Here is a 9,011-nt window from a genome sequence, read left to right on the forward strand (position 1 = left end):
GTTAGGACTATTAAGGAATTTCAAGATGTATTCCCAGATGAACTTCCTGGATTACCCCCGAACAGAGAAGTCGAGTTTGGAATCGACTTACTATCTGGAACAGCTCTTGTGTCCATTGCGCCTTATCGGATGGCACCAAAGGAGTTGGTAGAATTGAAAGCTCAGATTCAAGAGCTATTGGATAGAGGGTTTATAAGACCAAGTGTTTCTCCGTGGAGTGCACCAGTCTTGTTCAGTAAAGAAGAAAGATGGGACTATGCGAATGTGTATTGACTATCGGCGGTTGAATAAGTGACTATCGTGAACAAGTATCCGTTACCAAGAATCGATGATCTATTCGACCAATTAAAAGGAGCCTCGGTGTTTTCTAAGATCGACCTTCGATTGGATATCATCAATTAAGAGTTAAAGAAGGGATATTTATAAGACGGCGTTCGGGACTCGATACGGTCATTACGAGTTTCGGTAATGCCATTTGGGTTGACTAATGCACCGGCAAAGATTCATGGATTTGATGAATCGGGTATTCCAGCCATACTTGGATCGGTTTGTAGTCATTTTATTGATGATATCTTGGTGTATTCGGAAGCGGAAGAGAAGCATGATGAGCATCTTCGTGTAGTCTTTGCAAGTGTTAAGGAGAAGTAACTTTATGCAAAGTTTAGTAAGTGCGAGTTTTGGTGAAGGAAGTTACCTTCTTGGGGCATGTTGTGTCTGCTGAAGGGATCAAGGTGGACCTCGAAGATTGAAGCCATTTTGAATGGAAGCCACCAAGTCGATGTGAAATTTGAAGTTTTTGGGGTTGGCGGGTTATTATCGGAGATTCGTGGAAGGATTTTTCGTGATGGCAAGACCGATTAATGAAACTTATAAGGAAGGGAGCACCTTTTATTTGGACGGATAAGCGCAAGAGGCTTTTGAGAAGTTGAAGAAGGTTTTGACTGAGCGCCAGCTTTGATTCAGCGAGTCCGGTAAGGATTTCACGGTGTCTGTGATCGTCACATGTAGGTTTGGGCTGCGTGTTGATGCAAGAGGGTAAAGTGGTCGCTATGCTTCACGACGGCTTAAGCCACATGAGGTGAACTACCTTACGCATGACTTGGAATTGGCGTGTAATCTTTGCACTTAAGATATGGAGGCATTACGTATAGAGAGAAATGCATCATCTATACGGATCACAAGAGTCATAAGTACTTGCGACTCAAAAGAGTGAATCTTAGGCGTGAAGGTGGATAGAGTTGTTAAAGGACTATGACTGTTCGATTGAGTACCACCTGTAAGGCGAATGTCGTGGTGATGCGCGCTAAGTCGAAGAGCGTGGCGGAATTAAAGCGATGTTTGCTCGTCTAAGTTTGTATGACGATGGGAGTTTGTTGGCGAGTTACTGGTGAGACAGACTTGGGTAGAACAGTTAAAGCAACAATTTGGAGGACGAGTCATTGGCTGCTCGGTTTGACAAGTTGAGAAGGGGGAGAATCCTGACTTTGGGTTAAATAGTGAGGGAGTTCTTTGTTTTTGAGGAAGAATTTGTATGCCGAAAGACTCCGATTTGAGATTGATGATTTTGAAAGAGGCACATAATGGACCGTGTGCTATGCATCCGGGAGGGAGTAAGTTGTATCGAGACTTGCGAGAGCAATATTGGTGGCTTTGGGCTTAGCGAAGTGACCGAATTTGTTGGGAGATGTTTGACATGTCAACAAGTGAAGGCCGAGCATCAACTACCTTCGGGATTGTTACAGCCGGTAAAGATACCACTTTGGAAGTGGGAAAGGGTAACTATGGACTTTGTAAGTGGGTTGCCGTTGACACCTTCCAAGAAGGATTCGGTTTGGGTGATTGTGGATAGACTCACGAAATCGCTCATTTCATACTGTCCAGAACCAATTACTCACTTGAAGTTGGCCGATTGTATGTGGCGTAAATAGTACTGTTGCATGGTGTGCCAAGATCGATAATTTCGCATCGAGACCCAAGGTTTACTTCTGGTTTTGGCGAAGTTGCATGAGGCATTGGGAACGCAATTGGATTTCAAGATCGGCTTTTCACCCTCGATCGGATGGGCGATCGAGAGGTTATTCAGATTTTAGAGGATATGTTGAGGGGTTGTGCTATTGAGTTTAAAGGCAGCTGGGAGGACCATTTGCCCTTAGCGGAGTTCGCGTATAACAACAGTTATCAAGCAAGTATTCAGATGGCTCCATATGAGGCACTATATGGGCGAAGGTGTCGCTCGCCTACTTGTTGGGCAGAATTGGGGGAAAGGCAAATACTTGGACCAGAGTTGGTGGCAGATACTGAAGACAAGATTAAGGTAATCAGGAAGAGGTTAAAAGAGGCGGCGGATCGACAAAAGTCTTATGCCGATCTGAAGCGTAAGGATATTGAATATGCGGTAGGAGACATGGTCTTTTTGAAAGTTTCGCCTTGGAAGAAGATCTTGAGATTTGGTAAGAAGGGTAAGTTGAGCCCACGGTTTATTGGGCCTTACCGAATCATTGCGGATAGGTCCGGTGGCTTATCACCTAGAGTTACCTCGAATCGGATCGCATTCACGATGTCTTCCATGTGTCCATGCTAAGGCGATATCATTCGACCCAACTCATATCGTGCGATTGCGAAATTGAGGTACGGTCGATTTGACCTTTGATGAGGAACACATGCAAATACTTGATCGTGATGTCAAGGTGTTGAGAAGGAGGTCATCCCGTTGGTGAAGGTACTTTGGAGGAACCATGGCAAGGAAGAAGCTACTTGGGAGACCAAGAGGCAATGCGTCGTGATACCCTCAAATGTTTGGACTAGGTAAATTTCGAGGCCGAAATTTCTTTAAGGAGGGTAGAGTTGTAACATCCCGATTTTCGGGTTTTTCGCGATTCTTGATATTTTAAGTAAATTTCTAAAATTTGGTAGGTGATGATGGAATTCATAATTTGGGTATGTAAATGGGCTTATGGAAGGCCCATGAGTTGGCCAAAACCTGGTGGAATTTTTAAATTCTAGACTTAGGAGTTAGGGGTTCTGGCTAGGTGCCCTTATATTAAGTTGTGGGTAAAGTGTATCACAAAAGATCCTCGCAAAGTGGCTAAGTGACGCCACTAGGGAGCTTTAAAGGTGGCGTGTAAGCGTTGGGGAAGACACAGGATCGATTCCTGTGTTGGCAAATAGGAGTATTTATTTTGTGCGGGAAGGGTAAGTGTTGGAACTTGAGTGGATTACGTAAGAGGAGAGAGTTGGATCAAGTCAAATGCATAAATTAAGGAGGGATAAGGGAGAGATTTTAGGGATGTGATATGGAGATAGAGTTGGCGAATAAGGGAGTTTGGAGAGGGATTTTCGGCAGAGGGGTATTAGGTTAGTAATTTGGCATTAGGGTCTTAGTTGTGCCGATTTTGTTCTTTGGTGTGTAGCTTTTCTCTCTTTCTTTTCCAGCGAATCTACCTCCCTTCTACTCAATTTTCTTCCTTTTTCTTTCTTTCAAATCAGCCCACTATTTCCTTTCATTCACCATTGTTTTCCCTTATCTCTATTTTTGCCGAAGTGCCGCAAAAAAAGCCGAATCAGTGAAGATAGGGGGTGCCGATTCTTTGTGACCAGCAACCTTTTTCTTCCTTTTCAATAGTTGGCATTCGGTTCCTTTACCTTTTAGACATCCGGATTCAAGAGGAGAAAGACTGTGGTAAGTGTTCAAACTCTAAACAATTCCTAGTGTAGCTTTGGTCAAAAGCCGAAACTCCAAGTTTAGGGAGATGGCCGAATATGGGCATAGACTCTATGGGGTCTTCTTTTAATATTTTTGGTTTATTTATTGAAGGAGCAGCAAGGTGTAGTGTCGATTTGGAGTAGCTTGGATCGCCGGAGTAGCTAGGCCTAGTCATCAATCGCGACAAAGGTAAGGTGCCTAAGGCCATTATGGATGGTGGGCGAATGTGTAAGTGTTAATATTGGAAAGTTCTTAATTTGGTTCAATTATTGCGACCTGATCTATTTAACAATTGATTATAGGAGAAATCGCATAGGAGATCTCGTCAAGGAATATCGCAAATCAAGTGTGTAACGAACCCTTTCATAGCTTAAAGCGATAAAATGCCGAAAAGCCAAAATGCCGAAATTCTGGCATTTCGAGGACTTGTGAGCAAGCGAACGCTCACTAGTTAGTTAGAATCGATGAGACGGTGATCGAGAACGATGGAAACGGTAAGAATGTGATTTTTGGCGTTCTTGGTAAGTTGGGCCTCGAGGGGCCGAAGTGGGGCCCATTGGGCTTTCGGGCCCATTTGGGTAAAAATTGGTAGAAAATGGAAATCTGTTATATGGCATGATAAGACTGTTAAAACCGTTATGGAATATAGGCTAAATGGGCCTAGATGACGAAATTGGCTAAGTAGGGCCATTAGGGGTTTTAGGCCCAATAACTCGATTTCGCTAAAAATGGGCCAGAATCACTGTTTGCACCCATGGATTGTTAGTAATCGTTAATGAACATGGAAACCCTAATTTTTGGTAAAATTATGAGATTACCCTTATACCATGAAAATGACCGTTTTGCCCTTAGGTAAAAATGACCATTATACCCCTAGGGTTTATGTATGATTTTAATACATGGTATTTTGATAAATATGGTATGTATGATATGCACATGAAATGTATGATATACACATGATATGTATGATATGCACATGAGGTAATCATAAATGCATTGGGTTGGGTTTTATATGGATGGAGGAAGTGAAAAGGGCTTATGCCCCGCTTATCAAAAGGGCTTATGCCCCGCTTATAAAAGGGCTTATGCCCTGATTATTGAAAGGGCTTTTGCCCTGATTATTAAAAGAGGCTAGGCCTCCGGTTATATGATAAAGCTATCTTTGCCGGTGGAGAGTTGGCGGGGTGGGTCGAGTTAATCCCACATGGTGTGTTGGTTGGTACGGGTGGAGAGTAGCGGATGGTGGGTTGAGTAGTCTCCCAAATGGGTTGCATTCTTTCATTGAAATTATATGTGACATTGAAATGGGCCTAAGGGCCATACCGTTTCTGATAAAGGCTTCGCCCAAGAATATGAAATATGAAAAGGCTTCGCCCAAGATTATGAAATATGAAATATGAAAAGGGCTACTGACCCGATGCATGATTGAGATTGGATTTGGTCTTAGACCCAACAGCCGTTATTGTTTTGGGCTCGAAAGGGCTTGTTGCACACCGAGTTTCCAAACTCACCCCCTTTCCTTAACCTTGCAGTGAGCCTTGATGTGGGGACTTAGGTAGGAGAGGATTGAGTGGCCACGGTGATCATCTTTGGGCTTTTAAATAAGTGTTGGTTTTCATTTAATTTCCTTTAATTATTATTATTTTTGGGTTGTAATAAGGCCAATTTTAACTTTCCTTTTATTTCTTTTGAATTATTTTAATTTTAATAACTTTAAAATTGGTTAATAATTATTCAAATGGGCTAGACTTAGGCGTGTTTTCAAAATGATACTTGTTTTAAAATTTCTCAACACCACGATTAATCGATTTATCAAAGACGTCCACTTAAACAAATTTAAACTCGATATAACAAAGTGTGGCTATGGTTGTGGGCATGTCTAGGATTGGATCCAATTAAAGAGCTTGGTACTTAGCGACCTTCATGGCTCACCTCCTCTGTCTCGGATACCTACGGTGCCCAGCTTCCATACACTTTGTTAACTCAATAAAATGTATGGTTTTAAAACACTAAAAAGGAACGTGAGTTTTCAACTCCAATGTGGCACGTCAGATTCGGCCATAACGTCTGGGCCGGGTTTGGGGTGTTATAAACGTATTGCCTATTCGTCATGAGCTCAAGGTACTTATGCGATCCGCTGTCCGGGATTAACTCGATAATGTCGCACACTCAGTGCCAATTGTAATACAAGAGCATATAGTGAATCCGCACACTTAGTGCTATATATTTTCAGCTCGCACACTTAGTGCTATATAATTTTCAGCTCGCACACTTAGTGCTATATATTTTCAGCTCGCACACTTAGTGCTATATAATCAAACTCGCACACTTAGTGCTGTACAATTTTAAACCCGCACACTTAGTGCCAATCTTGTCACCGTGTCCATTTATACCCGCACACTTAGTGCCGAGACCAATACCTTATGCATTTTGCTGCCTTTATACATTCAACAATGGCATCATTCCATACACATACATTTCCATTTACACATCAACTCATTTAAACACAATTGTGTATATATTATGGTCATTTACATCAACACCAAATATATGCTTAATGACTTACCTTGTGTTGGGTAAAACAGTCCAAGTCGGCTACTTGATGACCTTCGTCTTTCCCTTGCTTGATTCTCCTTCTTTAACTCCTTGAGCTTAATCAATAAATCAACTAGTTTAACCATCTTGCTAAACATTCATAATTCAACTACACATGCATATGTATGCTTGTATATTCGGCAACCATTTTTTACTAATCACCCATTTGGTCGATTATACACATCACCAAATATGCACCAAAACTTGATTCAACATCACTTACATACTCACCCAATGGCGAATATACTTGAAATTTTACAAACATTCTCCAACAATTTATTTTTTAAACAAACATATTTATCATTTACTTCATAACCAAAACATCATGTGCAAACATATATCCACACATAGGTGCAAGGTCAATTTTAAGGTGTCCATAACCATTCAAAACACAAATTTTTTAATATCATGCAAGAAGCATAAACCATGCTCATGAGCATACCATGGCCGAATACCTCACACACCATGCCCTTTTAAAATTTTTGTCATGGTTAAACAAAGGACTCAATGCCCTACTCAAGAATACTAAAAAGAAATTTCAAGAGTAGTTAATCCATCATTACATGCATCAATAGCAAGCTTCACATTTAGCATGCAATAGTTTCAACACAATATCAACCTTGGCTAAATACCATTTTCATGGCATAACAAGGATTTGAACCATGGCTAACATGCACATCAAGTAAGCAACCAAAACAAGCATGAATCTCATGACACCACCTCAAACATACCTTAATATTGATGCAAGTATAGCCAAATCTCCTTCTAGTTCTATTCTAAACCAAGCATGAAGCAAAAATCCTCCCCCTTTTTCCTTAGTATTTTCGGCCAAGAAGTGAAAATGGATGAACAAAATTTCTCCTTTCTTTTTCCTCTACTCACGGCAACAAGGGGGCATCCATGCTCATCTTTCTTTTTTTTTGTTCATTTTTTATGCTAATTTTTATTATATTCCTTCATACATAACTCACTAACCAAACATGTTGGAAACATGTTTTCCTTGCCCATCATACCCACCTTGGCGCCACTATAGTCAAATTTGGGAAATTTGACATGCAAGGACAACATTTCCTAGTATGCATCAATAGGCCACTTCAACATTTGCCTATCTCATTTCTAAGTTTTCACACAAGTCCTTTCTAGTGAAATTCACCTTTATAACACTAAATCAAATCATCAAAATGTCACACACAATTTAACACATATCATAGGCATCACAATAAATTTTAAATTATTTTTATTCCTCGGTTTTGTGGTCCGAAACCACATCCCGTCTAGGGTCAATTTTGGGCTGTCACAACTCTCCCCCACTTAAGAAATTTTTGTCCCCGAAAATCTTACCGATAAATAGGCTCGGGTATCGCTCTTTCATAGAGTCCTCAAGTTCCCAAGTGGCTTCTTCAATTTCGTGTTTATGCCACAACACCTTCACTAACGGGATTTTCTTATTGCGCAACTCTTTTACTTCACGCATCATAATACGAACGGTTCCTCTTCATAGCTCAAATTAGGTGAATCTCAATCTCGGGCAGGCGATTACGTGCGATGGATCGACCTATATCGTCAAGCATCGAAACATGGAAAACGTTGTGAATCTTTTCGAGCTCGGGGTAAAATTAATCGATGCGCTCATGGCCCAACTCGTTCAGATACTTCATACGGACCGATGAACCTCGGACTCAATTTGCCCTTACGGCCAAATCTAAGCACTTTCTTCTTCGGTGAGACTTTGAGAAATACCTTGTCTCCAACCCGATATTCAATATCTTTTCTTTTCAAATCCGCATACGACTTTTGGCGATCCGGCGACTTTCAAACTTTCACGAATTACTCGAACTTTTGCTCGGCATCCTTAACCAAATCAACCTCAAGATTTTTCCTTCACTAAGTTCATCCAGAATAATGGGTACGGCATTTACGATCGTATAAAGCCTCGTAAGGCGCCATCTTGATACTTGATTGAAAGCTATTGTTGTAAGCGAATTCAACCAAAGGTAAATACCGTTCCCATGCACCACTAAACTCAAGGATGCAACATCTCAACATATCCTCGAGTATTTGAATTATCCGTTCGGATTGACCATCGGTTTGGGGTGAAAAGTGCTAAAATGCGACTTGGTACCCAAAGCCTCTTGCAATTTCTTCCAAAATCGCGATGTAAATCTTGGGTCTCTATCGACACGATAGAAATAGGCACCCCATGCAATCGAATAATTTGGGAGACGATAATTCGCCAATTTATCAGCGAAAAATCCGTGCGACAGAATAAAATGAGCGGACTTGGTCGGTCTATCAACAATGACCCGATCGCATCCTTCTTACTTGTCGACAAAAGCGGTCCGGATACAAAGTCCATGGTGACTCGATCCCATTTCCACTCGGGTATCTTGATCGGTGAAGTAATCCCGATGGCACTTGATGCTCGCTTTCACTTGTTGACATATTAAACATCTCGAAACAAAGTCAGAGATATCTCGTTTCATACCATGCCACCAAAACCGACGTTTCAGGTCATTGTACATTTTAGTACTACCCGGGTGGATTGACATTCGACTACTGTGAGCCTCGTTCAAAATCATCGAAACAAGTTCCGAATTCCTTGGAATACATAATCGACCCTTGAACGTCAAGCAATCATGGTCGTCAATCTGAAATTCTGATTCCTCATTCGAAACACATTCGGCTCGCTTAGCGACCAATTCGGCGTCGACCT

General features: G+C 41.4%; 1 long non-coding RNA gene across 1 annotated transcript; it reads left to right on the forward strand.

The window, feature by feature from the left end:
* Positions 1-3,648: 3,648 nt before the first annotated feature.
* LOC128285564 (uncharacterized) lies at positions 3,649-4,051 on the forward strand. The gene is made up of 3 exons (XR_008276026.1): positions 3,649-3,679; positions 3,821-3,892; positions 4,009-4,051. It is a non-coding gene; the product is annotated as an uncharacterized LOC128285564 (long non-coding RNA).
* Positions 4,052-9,011: the final 4,960 nt, after the last annotated feature.

Source organism: Gossypium arboreum, chromosome 12 (genome assembly GCF_025698485.1).
Source record: "Gossypium arboreum isolate Shixiya-1 chromosome 12, ASM2569848v2, whole genome shotgun sequence".
Taxonomy (NCBI): domain Eukaryota; kingdom Viridiplantae; phylum Streptophyta; class Magnoliopsida; order Malvales; family Malvaceae; genus Gossypium; species Gossypium arboreum.